Source organism: Lissotriton helveticus, chromosome 2_1 (assembly GCF_964261635.1).
Source record: "Lissotriton helveticus chromosome 2_1, aLisHel1.1, whole genome shotgun sequence".
Taxonomy (NCBI): Eukaryota; Metazoa; Chordata; class Amphibia; order Caudata; family Salamandridae; genus Lissotriton; species Lissotriton helveticus.
In genome coordinates, this window is record NC_136059.1 from 378,456,265 (window position 1) to 378,471,914 (window position 15,650).

Here is a 15,650-nt window from a genome sequence, read left to right on the forward strand (position 1 = left end):
GCTGAAGAGAGGTGTTACCTCGAAACCGGGCCGGTCCTCGGATGCTTGTTTCCGTTCTGGGAAGGACATGGCTTTTGTAGTTCGGAAAGGACTGTTCCCATGGGGCACAGGGTCAGCGCTGATTTGCATATCGCCATTGTCTAACCCAGGGTGGTGTGGAGTGGAAAAACGATGGATTTGGGCCCAGATCTTTGGACTGGGGTGAATGTGTGACATTGATCCACATTCTGTCCATCATTGTTGTGTTTGCAGTTACCGCTCTAAGTGTACTGGGGATGCTCAGACGTGAGTCCCAGGCACTCCACACCACTGGAATCAAGCTAGCCGGGCTGAAGAGAGGTGTTACCTCGAAACCGGGCCGGTCCTCGGATGCTTGTTTCCGTTCTGGGAAGGACATGGCTTTTGTAGTTCGGACTGGACTGTTCCCATGGGGCACAGGGTCAGCGCTGATTTGCATATCGCCATTGTCTAACCCAGGGTGGTGTGGAGTGGAAAAACGATGGATTTGGGCCCAGATCTTTGGACTGGGGTGAATGTGTGACATTGATCCACATTCTGTCCATCATTGTTGTGTTTGCAGTTACCGCTCTAAGTGTACTGGGGATGCTCAGACGTGAGTCCCAGGCACTCCACACCACTGGAATCAAGCTAGCCGGGCTGAAGAGAGGTGTTACCTCGAAACCGGGCCGGTCCTCGGATGCTTGTTTCCGTTCTGGGAAGGACATGGCTTTTGTAGTTCGGACTGGACTGTTCCCATGGGGCACAGGGTCAGCGCTGATTTGCATATCGCCATTGTCTAACCCAGGGTGGTGTGGAGTGGAAAAACGATGGATTTGGGCCCAGATCTTTGGACTGGGGTGAATGTGTGACATTGATCCACATTCTGTCCATCATTGTTGTGTTTGCAGTTACCGCTCTAAGTGTACTGGGGATGCTCAGACGTGAGTCCCAGGCACTCCACACCACTGGAATCAAGCTAGCCGGGCTGAAGAGAGGTGTTACCTCGAAACCGGGCCGGTCCTCGGATGCTTGTTTCCGTTCTGGGAAGGACGTGGCTTTTGTAGTTCGGACTGGACTGTTCCCATGGGGCACAGGGTCAGCGCTGATTTGCATATCGCCATTGTCTAACCCAGGGTGGTGTGGAGTGGAAAAACGATGGATTTGGGCCCAGATCTTTGGACTGGGGTGAATGTGTGACATTGATCCACATTCTGTCCATCATTGTTGTGTTTGCAGTTACCGCTCTAAGTGTACTGGGGATGCTCAGACGTGAGTCCCAGGCACTCCACACCACTGGAATCAAGCTAGCCGGGCTGAAGAGAGGTGTTACCTCGAAACCGGGCCGGTCCTCGGATGCTTGTTTCCGTTCTGGGAAGGACATGGCTTTTGTAGTTCGGACTGGACTGTTCCCATGGGGCACAGGGTCAGCGCTGATTTGCATATCGCCATTGTCTAACCCAGGGTGGTGTGGAGTGGAAAAACGATGGATTTGGGCCCAGATCTTTGGACTGGGGTGAATGTGTGACATTGATCCACATTCTGTCCATCATTGTTGTGTTTGCAGGTACCGCTCTAAGTGTACTGGGGATGCTCAGACGTGAGTCCCAGGCACTCCACACCACTGGAATCAAGCTAGCCGGGCTGAAGAGAGGTGTTACCTCGAAACCGGGCCGGTTCTCGGATGCTTGTTTCCGTTCTGGGAAGGACATGGCTTTTGTAGTTCGGACTGGACTGTTCCCATGGGGCACAGGGTCAACGCTGATTTGCATATCGCCATTGTCTAACCCAGGGTGGTGTGGAGTGGAAAAACGATGGATCTGGGCCCAGATCTTTGGACTGGGGTGAATGTGTGACATTGATCCACATTCTGTCCATCATTGTTGTGTTTGCAGTTACCGCTCTAAGTGTACTGGGGATGCTCAGACGTGAGTCCCAGGCACTCCACACCACTGGAATCAAGCTAGCCGGGCTGAAGAGAGGTGTTACCTCGAAACCGGGCCGGTCCTCGGATGCTTGTTTCCGTTCTGGGAAGGACATGGCTTTTGTAGTTCGGACTGGACTGTTCCCATGGGGCACAGGGTCAGCGCTGATTTGCATATCGCCATTGTCTAACCCAGGGTGGTGTGGAGTGGAAAAACGATGGATTTGGGCCCAGATCTTTGGACTGGGGTGAATGTGTGACATTGATCCACATTCTGTCCATCATTGTTGTGTTTGCAGTTACCGCTCTAAGTGTACTGGGGATGCTCAGACGTGAGTCCCAGGCACTCCACACCACTGGAATCAAGCTAGCCGGGCTGAAGAGAGGTGTTTCCTCGAAACCGGGCCGGTCCTCGGATGCTTGTTTCCGTTCTGGGAAGGACATGGCTTTTGTAGTTCGGACTGGACTGTTCCCATGGGGCACAGGGTCAGCGCTGATTTGCATATCGCCATTGTCTAACCCAGGGTGGTGTGGAGTGGAAAAACGATGGATTTGGGCCCAGATCTTTGGACTGGGGTGAATGTGTGACATTGATCCACTTTCTGTCCATCATTGTTGTGTTTGCAGTTACCGCTCTAAGTGTACTGGGGATGCTCAGACGTGAGTCCCAGGCACTCCACACCACTGGAATCAAGCTAGCCGGGCTGAAGAGAGGTGTTACCTCGAAACCGGGACGGTCCTCGGATGCTTGTTTCCGTTCTGGGAAGGACATGGCTTTTGTAGTTCGGACTGGACTGTTCCCATGGGGCACAGGGTCAGCGCTGATTTGCATATCGCCATTGTCTAACCCAGGGTGGTGTGGAGTGGAAAAACGATGGATTTGAGCCCAGATCTTTGGACTGGGGTGAATGTGTGACATTGATCCACATTCTGTCCATCATTGTTGTGTTTGCAGTTACCGCTCTAAGTGTACTGGGGATGCTCAGACGTGAGTCCCAGGCACTCCACACCACTGGAATCAAGCTAGCCGGGCTGAAGAGAGGTGTTACCTCGAAACCGGGCCGGTCCTCGGATGCTTGTTTCCGTTCTGGGAAGGACATGGCTTTTGTAGTTCGGACTGGACTGTTCCCATGGGGCACAGGGTCAGCGCTGATTTGCATATTGCCATTGTCTAACCCAGGGTGGTGTGGAGTGGAAAAACGATGGATTTGGGCCCAGATCTTTGGACTGGGGTGAATGTGTGACATTGATCCACATTCTGTCCATCATTGTTGTGTTTGCAGTTACCGCTCTAAGTGTACTGGGGATGCTCAGACGTGAGTCCCAGGCACTCCACACCACTGGAATCAAGCTAGCCGGGCTGAAGAGAGGTGTTACCTCGAAACCGGGCCGGTCCTCGGATGCTTGTTTCCGTTCTGGGAAGGACATGGCTTTTGTAGTTCGGACTGGACTGTTCCCATGGGGCACAGGGTCAGCGCTGATTTGCATATCGCCATTGTCTAACCCAGGGTGGTGTGGAGTGGAAAAACGATGGATTTGGGCCCAGATCTTTGGACTGGGGTGAATGTGTGACATTGATCCACATTCTGTCCATCATTGTTGTGTTTGCAGTTACCGCTCTAAGTGTACTGGGGATGCTCAGACGTGAGTCCCAGGCACTCCACACCACTGGAATCAAGCTAGCCGGGCTGAAGAGAGGTGTTACCTCGAAATCGGGCCGGTCCTCGGATGCTTGTTTCCGTTCTGGGAAGGACATGGCTTTTGTAGTTCGGACTGGACTGTTCCCATGGGGCACAGGGTCAGCGCTGATTTGCATATCGCCATTGTCTAACCCAGGGTGGTGTGGAGTGGAAAAACGATGGATTTGGGCCCAGATCTTTGGACTGGGGTGAATGTGTGACATTGATCCACATTCTGTCCATCATTGTTGTGTTTGCAGTTACCGCTCTAAGTGTACTGGGGATGCTCAGACGTGAGTCCCAGGCACTCCACACCACTGGAATCAAGCTAGCCGGGCTGAAGAGAGGTGTTACCTCGAAACCGGGCCGGTCCTCGGATGCTTGTTTCCGTTCTGGGAAGGACATGGCTTTTGTAGTTCGGAAAGGACTGTTCCCATGGGGCACAGGGTCAGCGCTGATTTGCATATCGCCATTGTCTAACCCAGGGTGGTGTGGAGTGGAAAAACGATGGATTTGGGCCCAGATCTTTGGACTGGGGTGAATGTGTGACATTGATCCACATTCTGTCCATCATTGTTGTGTTTGCAGTTACCGCTCTAAGTGTACTGGGGATGCTCAGACGTGAGTCCCAGGCACTCCACACCACTGGAATCAAGCTAGCCGGGCTGAAGAGAGGTGTTACCTCGAAACCGGGCCGGTCCTCGGATGCTTGTTTCCGTTCTGGGAAGGACATGGCTTTTGTAGTTCGGACTGGACTGTTCCCATGGGGCACAGGGTCAGCGCTGATTTGCATATCGCCATTGTCTAACCCAGGGTGGTGTGGAGTGGAAAAACGATGGATTTGGGCCCAGATCTTTGGACTGGGGTGAATGTGTGACATTGATCCACATTCTGTCCATCATTGTTGTGTTTGCAGTTACCGCTCTAAGTGTACTGGGGATGCTCAGACGTGAGTCCCAGGCACTCCACACCACTGGAATCAAGCTAGCCGGGCTGAAGAGAGGTGTTACCTCGAAACCGGGCCGGTCCTCGGATGCTTGTTTCCGTTCTGGGAAGGACATGGCTTTTGTAGTTCGGACTGGACTGTTCCCATGGGGCACAGGGTCAGCGCTGATTTGCATATCGCCATTGTCTAACCCAGGGTGGTGTGGAGTGGAAAAACGATGGAATTGGGCCCAGATCTTTGGACTGGGGTGAATGTGTGACATTGATCCACATTCTGTCCATCATTGTTGTGTTTGCAGTTACCTACTTAATCGCGCAACACTATAGACACTAACGACTCGACCACATTATGGGCTCGTATATATTTGGTCTCTTTTATCTTTTATCTTTATACTTACACCAATGATACACGTAGTGCATTGTATTTACTATACTTACAGGCACAAGTTTACCATTTTGAATCTTGCTCAGTGAAGACTATCGGTTTAGACTTGGACCTAGTTGCTCCCCTCTTTGCTGCTCTTTCGCTCTAGTGCACTTAACGTTATGCACGCTAAAAATAGGCATCCATTTATTTAAATGATTGCCTTTTGCTTTGTGAATTACAAATAATGTTTGTACATGTGGTATATGCCAAGTTTACTTTCTCAGTGAGAAGTATGATGTTTTGTTTTTGTTCCCATAATGCAGGAATATTAGTATGACATTTCCATACCATATGTGAACACTACACAAGTTGTGTGAGTACCCTCTATTTGTTTTGTCCTGACGAAAGCTCCTTAGACCCGGCTGGGCCCAGACGAGCTGAAACATGTCGACCGTTTTGTAATGTTACATATGATAATCCAGTAACTCGATTATCGAATATACCTAACCTTTTTACCAACAGCATCCACCTCTTTATAATAAATTTTCACTTTTGGTGTGACACTGTTTTTTAACCTACCCTCCTAGACTGCTTCTGACATCATTCCTCTGCAGGTGTCACAATATTTCTGGACACTTCTATTCTGACCAGAGGTTGCCTCGGGGAGGCAGGCATATAACACGTCTTTTGACGACCCAATGACTATGCCACGACGCTAGATAAGGGGCGGATAAACAAATACACCGCATCGTTATAATCTAAGCGCCTATGAGGGTTGTCAAATATAACCAATGGTTATAGTAGATACCAGTGTCCTTTCTCTTTTGATCGCCACAGTATCGTTCCAGGGGAACTGAATGGACATAAATTCCTCATCCCTCCTTTCTGATGAATGAGTTTGGAAAAGTAACCACAGCTTGGCTGTCATATCGATGCCTGCGATTATCCAGAGAAAGGCCTCAATAAAAGAAAATCACTTTCCAGCATGTGTAGATAGTGACAAAGGTCTAGGCAATGGGTTGTAAATTTGACAGCACATTTGATTCTTGTGTAAAAAAAATAGAAAGTTGTTGTTTGTAATTATCTTAAATTTTCAATCTCCACTTATTATTGCAACTCAAGCTGCAATGGTTGATATTTTCTACATCAAAAAGATACAATAACTTTATTTCTACAGTATTCTTGTCTGCCAAACTACCTCTGTATGTTGTGGGTGAGGAATTAAAGTAGGTGAAATGCTACATGCTACATAGTGCATATTTCACCTTTACCTCCTCACTGGGTAGTTGATGGCTGCATTATTTTATCATGAAACACAGAGCCCAACGTATTGGATTCTAAGACCTAGCTTGTGATTAGGCTACCAGCCAATGTGGTCAGAAAAATCCCAAAAGAAAGAAAAATGTATTTCTTGAGTCCCCTCACTCACCAGGGTTTCCCCACGGCGACATGCTTCATCATTGGGGCCATCCCAGTTCTCTTCGAACTGGGGCGTGCTACGACTTGCGAAGGTACGTAGGAGCACTATGTTGTGAAAGACTATGTGTGGTGCAATGTGAGGTGGAGTGGGTGTTGGTGATTTAAAAATACCGTGCTAGTGGGCCTAAACAATTTTATTCTTGCTCCTAGGTTGGTATGGTTAAAAATGGGGTAAAACACTGTGTACCAATCTGTAATTAGACGGGAGTCAGTGTTTGGTCGACATGTTTAGAGCTTCCCCTAGCTCTTCCTCAGGACTACACAGGGAGCAACCCTGTGTTTGCCACTCCTGTTTGAACCCTAATACGAAAGCAAAGTTTAAAGGATAAAGAAAAGGTGAACGCCGCTACTAATAAAAGCATGCGTATGAATACATACAATTCCTAGTTCTCGCAGTATATCTGTAATATTATAAGGAAAAACATTAGAAATAAAACCTCCCTCTCATCTGAGTGAGGGTGCACAAATCTTCCTTCATGCTGCACGCAAAATATGGGTGGTTGTTTGCTCCATATTGGTGCGTGCAAACTCTCAAAAGTTCCAGTGATTGTGCCTAGAAGAATAATAAACACAAGTGGTGGTCTGTGGCGTGAATTCACACAAAAAACAACACAGGACTTAATATGACAGCAATAACACACATACATTAATTCACACATGTGACATCATTAAGAATCGTATTTCAGGAATCATTACTTGTCAATGTGCTTAATAGCACCTCATGGTCTCTGTGGGGGGGCCGTGTCTCCCTTCGAAATAATCCTAGCATGGAAGGATGAAAGGAAAAGGAGAGAAACAATGGCAGCTATAATTATTTGTCGTTTTTTAAAAGCTCCGAAACGGTATTGTAAGCTTTTCGGGAGTTGATTAAACCCTTGTTAGTCGCGGGACCTGTAAGGAAAAATGGTCACTTACTACAGACCTGGGGACGCCGCGCCGGAACACCTACTCTGCTTCCCGCCGGACCGCATCTTAGCGTGTCTACGGCGAGGGATGCTTTGAAAACACTTCCGCGTTTCGCCTTGCCGCGTGTTACTGATGGCAAGGCTAGACCCCGCGGGTGTTCTAAAATGGCCGCCATAATTGGGCAAGAGTGGCGGCCATATTGTGTTGGGTCGCGGCAATTAGCCGTGATTGGTTAAGACCATGAACGGGGAAACAAGTATTGTATTATGCCCATTAGCGATCATTCATTACGGGTATTATTATAGATATCTGCCCTTGTACCCATATTTATAAATACTAGCAATTAGGTGGCTATTATCAGGAGAGTCGCGCCCCCTTGAAGTATCAAACTTATTATTTTTATTTTTAATTGTTCACTATGAAGAGGGTATAATATGAATCACAGTGTGGAAAAGCAGGGTGGGCAAACCAAGACATATCAGGAGCCCACCCTGGGGTATGGGGAGCCCGGGCCAATAATGGCTCCGGGAGGGGAGCCGTACGGCCCCTCTCCCTTTTAAATATGCATCTGGGCCCGAGGAATGGGATACCTTCCCATTTACAAAGGGGTTACCACCTACTTGAAGTAAGTGGTAAAATGCTAATGTTTCGCGACCGCATTTCGGTTGCAAAACATTCATGCATACCGATGCGATTTGGTATTGGATAGGGATGCAAGGAAAGGAATGCCCTACACACGCTCCTTCCTAATACCAAATCGCAAACCCACATTGCGATTTGGTAACATGTTACCTAATCATAATTTATGTTCGATACATGTGAAAACCATTTTATGCATTCGCAAATGGATCGATTCTGTGAATCGGCCCGTTTGCGAACGTAAAAAGGGTTGATACATGTGGCCCTATATCTTTTATCATAACTATTTATCTAAAATTGCTTCACTATTCAATTACAAAAACTAATTCAAATACAGCAAAACTTGAAAGTCTGAGTTTATTAAATGCTACTTTAATCTACATATATTGCCTTCCTTATGCATATATACCGTCTTTGTACTTTTGTACCTTTATCTTTATTACTTTACTTCTAATTCAACATATCCAATGCACTACCCTATATCTCTCACAATATATCCTCCACCTCCACTCGGACTCATCTCAAATCTCATTCTACTACTCTTTCCAATGCACTTCCCTATTTCTCACACTATACCTCTCTCACTATATCCTCAACTCTCTCATTCATCCCAAAACCCATATCATTACGATGATCCTCAATATAACCCTTTCTTTTCAATTCCCTCCTCTACCCCTCCTTTTATCATCTCAAACCTCTTTTAATATTCAGATGTCCCAAACAAGCCTTGCTACACCCTTCCTTCTTCCCCTTCCACTTCCCCTTTTCTCATCCCAAACCCCCTCCTCTGCTATGAACTCCAAAACAAAAGTCCTCTTCTGTCCAACCACTATTAGTTTTTAATCCAAATAACAGACTAACACGTCCACAGCACAAATTTATTTCATATTTCCCTATACTAATTCCCAACTAATTTTGTTTGGGTTCCAGAGTAGCATGCTACCCGCCAAAAAGCACTTCAACACCTTCTTCGGGTTAACAAGCACTATATGAATGCAAACCTTTCCCTCTTCCATCCCTCCACTATCCCTTTACAATCCAAATAGTAGACTAACATGTCCACCTCTCAAATCAAATTAATTTCATATTTCCCTACACTAATTCACCACTAATCCTTCTTGGGTTCTAGGGTAGCATTCTACTCACGAAATGTGCTTCAACACCTCATCATGGGTAGAAAGCACTACATAAATGCAAAGCCTTCCATCTTCCATCCCGACACTCTCCTTAACAATCTAAATAGAAGACTAACATATACCCTTCTCAAATTAATTTCCTATTTCCCTAGACTGATTCACCACTAATCCTTTTTTGGTTCTGTAGTAGCGTGCTTCTTGCCGAAAAGTGCTTCAAAACCTCATCAGGGGTAGCAAGCACTATACATATGCAAACCTTTCCCTCTTCTATCCCTCCTCTATCCTTCTAAATAAAAAATAACAAACTAACATATGCACCACTCAAATTAATTTCATATTTCACTATACTAATTCACTACTAATCCCTTTGAATTCTGGAGTTGCGTGCTACTCAACAAAAAAGCACTTAGAAGCCTTCTCAGGGGTAGTAAGCGCTATATAAATGAAATTACATTACAATACAATACAATATGCGTTTCAACTGCTAAACAGCCTTGATCACATGATATTTCAAACAAACCAGTGCACATAAATAGATATTTGAAAAACATCAACAAAGGACCAACAAACTTTCCACAGTTGGAGAAGTCAGGCACCCAGCGGACATTTTTGAGTGGTTCCATAGTGTGACAAATAAACATCATAGTATAACAATGCAATGTCAAAATCTTTGTCATGTAAGCTTTCAGGTGTCTTATGGATGGAACAGACTGAGCAAAAGTAAACATAAACACAGATTTCCCCCAGAACAGTGGTAGAGAAATCACTGTCGACCTAGTGTGATTACTGACGTGTACCTCACCTCAACTGACAGTGATCGATAGTGGTATATAAGGAATTGACCTTCAGAGTCACCAATACATACAAAGTCTAACAAGAACTGATCTACATATTTGGAGAATGTCTCCAAGTATGTAGATCACTTCTTGAGGGACTTTTGCCCAATCTCCTGTCCCAGGTCAAAAATACCCAGGATTTCTTTGGGGAAACTAGAGAGTATTCATTGGGAAAAAGACTATTTCCTTGTGACTCTGGAAGTCAATTCCTTGTACACCATTAACGACCATCGTCAAAGTATCAAGGCATGCCAATATTCCAATGCACCAGGCATGTGCGATATCTGGTGTCTATAGAAATGATCCTTTAGATGATCGAACACTGTCTCTGCAATAACATTTTTCCGTTTAAAGAACGTTTTTTGGTTGACCAATAACTTTGGCACCATTTGATGAATCTTTATAAAACTTTCATACAAAAGTTAAAAAACTTCAGCTCCTTCCTGGAGAGTTTCAGTATGATAAATTAATCAGTGGTCGAGAAAATGCAATGTCCCTATACAATTTCCCACAGGACAAGAAAATATGCTTCTTGTGATTTGGTGTAAATCTGTTCAGAAAATTTTCACCAGACACTCACAAGAGTCTCACAACAAAAATTGAAGCGATTTGATTGGTTTAGGTGACTGTATTTCCCATATGCCACCCAACTCCCACAGGATTGAGGGCTCTGGCAGAAGCGTGCAACCTGATTGGCTAGGCGTAACATGGATATACACTCATATTGATCACTGAAGGCATATCATATTACATCAATGATGACATCACCAAGTTTAAATGCTTTCTAATAGTTTATGAGTGTTAAAAATATATACTAACCAAGTATAAAAGTAGATTAGTATATTAGGTGTACTACTAATGAGTGATACTATTTCTAACATATATGATCTGAGTGCCTGTGTGACTATCCGTGTATGACTGGATGCCTGATTGGTTGTATGGGTATGTGAGTGGGTATATGAGTGGTTTTGTGGGTGTGTGAGTGGCTATATAGGTGTGTGAGTGGCTATATAAGGGGCTATACGGGTGTGTGAGAAACTATTGGCATGTGAGTGGCTGTGTCAGAGGCTATATGAGTGAATTAGTAGCTGTATGGTGGGTGAATGGGTGTGTGTGTGACTGTATAGTTGAGTGTGTAAGTAGGAGTCTGAATGACTCTATGAGTGAGTGAGTGGGTGTGTAATTGGGGGCATGAGTAAGTGAGTGGATGTGTAAGAGGGTGTACTGGAAAGTGAGTGTCTCTGTGAATGGCTGAATGGCTGGCTGTATGAGTGAGTGAGCAGATATGGGAGTGCTTGAATAAATGTTTAAGTGGTTGTATGGGTGTATGAGTTAGTTTGTGAGTGCTTGTATGGTTGAATGGGTGACTGTGTTGAGAGGCTGGATGGGTGAGTGAGTGGGTGCGCGAGTGACTGTGTAGGTGAATAAGTGTGTGTGTGTGTAGCTGTATGGCTGTGTGTGGCAGTGTGAGTGGCTTTATAGGTGAGTGACTGGTTATATGAGTTGTTGTATGGGTGAGTAAATGGTTGTGTGAGTGGCTTTAGGAGTAAATGAGTGGGTGTCCGAGTGCCTCTATGGAAGAGTAAGTGGATGTGTGAGGACTTGTATGTGTCTGTGAATGGGTATGTAAGTGGTTGTGTTTGAGTGGGTATGAGTGGTTGTATAGGGGTATGAGTTCTGTGGATGAAGCTATCAGTGATTTCACTGACCATGTCATGGGTGATGTAGTATGTGAGATCACAAGCAGTGTATTGCAGGGGTATAAGTTATAGTTAATTCAGGTAACTGTAACTGCTCAATTCAATTGTTTTGTGTGAGTTAAATCTGGGCTTAACTATAGCATCCCTGTATCCTTTGTTTTTTCAGTGAATTGCTGAGGCTTTTTAATTCTATTTCCTAATTATAAGACTCCTGTAATTGCTTAGTGAATCTCTACAGATTTTTTAATGTTAATTCCTAACTGTAACATTCTATAACCTTTAGTTTTTAAGTGAATTTCTTGTTTTTTTATGTTGTTTCCTAACTGTAACTTGTAACATTTGAGAGTGAGTATGTGAGTGTACGAGTCTCTAAATGGGTCTGTGAGTTGGTGGGAAATTGTCTGGGTGGGTCTGTCAGGGGGTATGGAAGTGATTCTGGGAATGGCTGCATAAGTGTCTCACTGGGTGTGTGTGTGGATGTGTGAGTGGGTCTGTGAGTGGGTGAGTGAGCATCAAAGTGGGTTTGAGTGAGTGTTTGAGTGGGTCTGAGAGTCAGTTTCAGAGTGTCTGAGTGGGGTTGCGAGTGCTAACATGAGTGTGTAATTCAGTCTGTGTGTAAGTGCATGAGTTTCAGAGTGGGTCTGCGAGTGGGTGCATGAGTCTCTCAGTGGCTCTCTGAGTAGGTGCATGAGTGCCTGATTGGTCTGTGAGTAGCTGTGAGAGTATTTGAGTGGTTCTGTGAGTGGGTGCATGAGTGCTTGAGTAGGTTTATGAGTGGGTATGAGAGTGTCTGAGTGTATCTGTGAGTTGGGAACATGAGTGTCGGAGTGGGTCTTTGAGTGTCTGTGAGAGTGTTCAAATAGGCCTGTGAGCGGGTGGGTGTGTATCTGAGTGGGGTCCATCAGAGGGTGTGTGAGTATTTGAGTAGGTATCTAACTGTCTATGTGGGTGTGTCAGTAGCTGCATGAGTAGCATGGCCACAAAGGACTACCGGACTACCCCATGAGATATCTGAAAGCTTAATTACTACCAATTCAAGCATCTTTTGGACCTCTGTCCTGATGCAATATCTGACATTTCCAGGCTGCCTTTGGATCTTATTTTTCACAGGTAGACTCTCACCTGTGTCTACTTCACGGGTACCCCAGGTGGCTTAATTTGGCGTCAGAGAGAACATATGCCTAAATTGATTGAGGACGTTCCTGCAATCAATCTGATGTTGATCAGTGAGGCTGCCTGCCAAGGCTACTCCACCAACTGATCCATCATCAGGGTTTTGTGAGAGGCGATCAGGGAGCGGGTCACTCTCTTCCTCCGGTCCCACATCAGTTGCCATGAGCAAGCCCATGTCAGCCCTGTCCACAAAAGGTGTTAGCCTGTTCACATGGAGCACACTATGGTGGCTCCTGGGAGTGCCAAGGTCCACCAGAGAGGTGACCTCACCCGTTTGATCAAGTATGGTGTGACACCCACTCTATTTGTCAAGGAGAGCTGCTGGGGCCACTGGCTCCAACACCCACACCCCTGGCATGGATGGTAGATAGTCTGGACAGCCTTTTGGTCATGCCAAGCTATTTGGAGTTCTTGGCATACCTCAAGGTTTTTACTTGCCTTCTTCATGTATTCAGCCATCCAGGAGCAGAGGCCAAATACATAGTCCACTACGTCTTATTTGGGAGGACGAGAGGTAACTCCCATCCCTCCTTCACCAGACACAAGGGACCTCTAACTCGATGCACAAACAGATGTTCAAAAGGGCTGTAGCCAGCCCATTTTGAGGGACCTCTCTGTAGGCAAAGAGAAGGCAGGGCAGAAGGACATCCCATTTTCGCCTAAGCTTTTCTGTGAGGCCCATGATCGTACTCTTCAAGGTTTTGTTGAATCTTTCAACTAACCCATTGCATTGAGGATGATAGGGTGTGGTGAATGTGTAATTCACACCACACTCCTTCCCCTTTGCAGTAATATAACTGGACATGACGTTTGTACTTCTGTCATTTAAGACCTCCTTAGGGAAGCCTACCCTGGAAGAAAATCCCCGGAGGGCCCTTCCCACCACAGGGGCTGTAGTGGTCCTAAGGGGAATGGCTTCTGGGTACCTAGTGGCATTGTCCACCACCACTAGTATGTAACTGTGCCCTGAACCTATAGGAGGGTTAATGGGACCAATGATATGAATCCTGACCCTCTCAAAAGGAACCCCCACAACTAGAAGTGGTTTCAGAGGGACCTTTATAGTGACACCTGCCTTACCTCAGGCTTGGCAAGTGGCACAGGAGAAACAAAATTCCTTTGTGTCCTAAGACATGTGAGGCCAGTGAAAGTGAGGCACAAGCCTGTCCCTAAGTGTCCTGCCATGGGAATGTCATGTGCTATGGTGAGTAGGAAGGAAGCCCCTAAACTTCAGAGGTATAACCAACCTCCCTGTTGCAGCAGGCTTGGGGTCTCTACCTTCTGAGTAAAGGAGTCCATCATCCCAGTAGATCTTGTGGGACCCACTGATACTCCCAGCAGCATCTTTCTGTCCGAGGGATTCAAGAGAGGGGCAGGTTTGCTGCTTCAAACTCAAGTCTGTCCTGGAAGGGCCCCCTGTCCCCAAGAACTCAACCTGGCCAGGCTCAAGTTCATCTGTGGCAGTTCCTTCACAGGGACTAAGATCATCTCCCTCAAGAGACTGATCCTCACTTTGCGACTGGGGGAAACACAGCCTTACCCACAGCCTTACCCCTCCTGCTTCTTCTCTGGGAAGGCACCTGGCCTATTGTTCCAAGAACCAGGACCTGTTCAGTGGATGTCAGCTTGGCGTGTGACCTAGTCACAGCAAACACATCGGCAGAGATGCCCAACATTGCTATATGCGTCTTAAATTCAACCGCAGCCCAGGGTGAAGTTTCCAAATCATCACTCAACAAACACTCTACTTGTAGGTCTGACCTTACCATAACCTTTTTAGGGCCAATCACCCCTCCCCAGTTGAAATTACCAACTGCCAAGGAATGGTCAGTCCTGACATTGTTTGCATTGGTCACTTGGTGCATTCCAACAAGTATGATTTGTCCAGGAGACACAAGTTTCTCTGGGCTTGTAGGCCAGTGCTTCTAATCCATTGTTTAAAGGATGTTGTTTGTACTTGCCCAGGTTACTGGGACTGACAAGTAAGGTGGCAAGATCCATGCCACCATCACAAACTAGAACAGCCTGGACTATACACAGAGACTCCAAATGTGCCCCTCATGCACCCGGTCCCAATACACAAAAGGCCAGATGTACAACGCTTTTTAGCATGCCGAAACGGGTCTTAGACCTGTTGTACATGTCTGTGATACAAGCCAAATAGCAAATCGCAAATTGTGAGTCGCAAGTGGGATGCAAATTGCGAGGTGCTATTTCGCTGGTCGTACATCTGGCCCAAAATCCTGTCTGGGAGGTGGTCACGTCTCCCTGTGACAGGATGCCTTTTGTTCCAGCTTCCTCTGCTCAAGCTTGGCTCAGCAGCAGGAGGGCAGAAATTTATCTCTGGTTGGCAGCAACCATTTTGTGCTGACCGGGTCTGGAAGACTGGTACCGGGAACACTGAGAGCCTAATGGAGGGCTCTGCCAGTGCTTTGAATCATACCTCCCACACCGTTTATGGAGTGGAGGTATGATTCCAACATGTTTGATACCAAACATGATAGGATTCTTGCAGCCGTTTTTGTGATGTCGTCGCGTAATTACGCGGTGCCCATCTACATAATATATTACTGCTTCACTGACAACCCAGGAAAGTGGACTCTGTAGGCTGCAGGGCTGTCCTGCTCATGCAGGGGCACCCTCTCACTTATATCCAAGCACCCTGCCTTCAGTATTGCAAAGGCCTGCTATAGTGGTAACTTATAGGTTTTAAGTGCAGTGACCCTTAGATATAGTAAACCTATATCTTTACTAAGGGGTGCATGCACCAACTTACACAGGCTGCAATGGCTGGTCTGTAGTTTCATTTTGATTGTCGTACATGGGTGTCATAATACATGCTGTAGCCCATGGGAGACCTCTGGGGTAC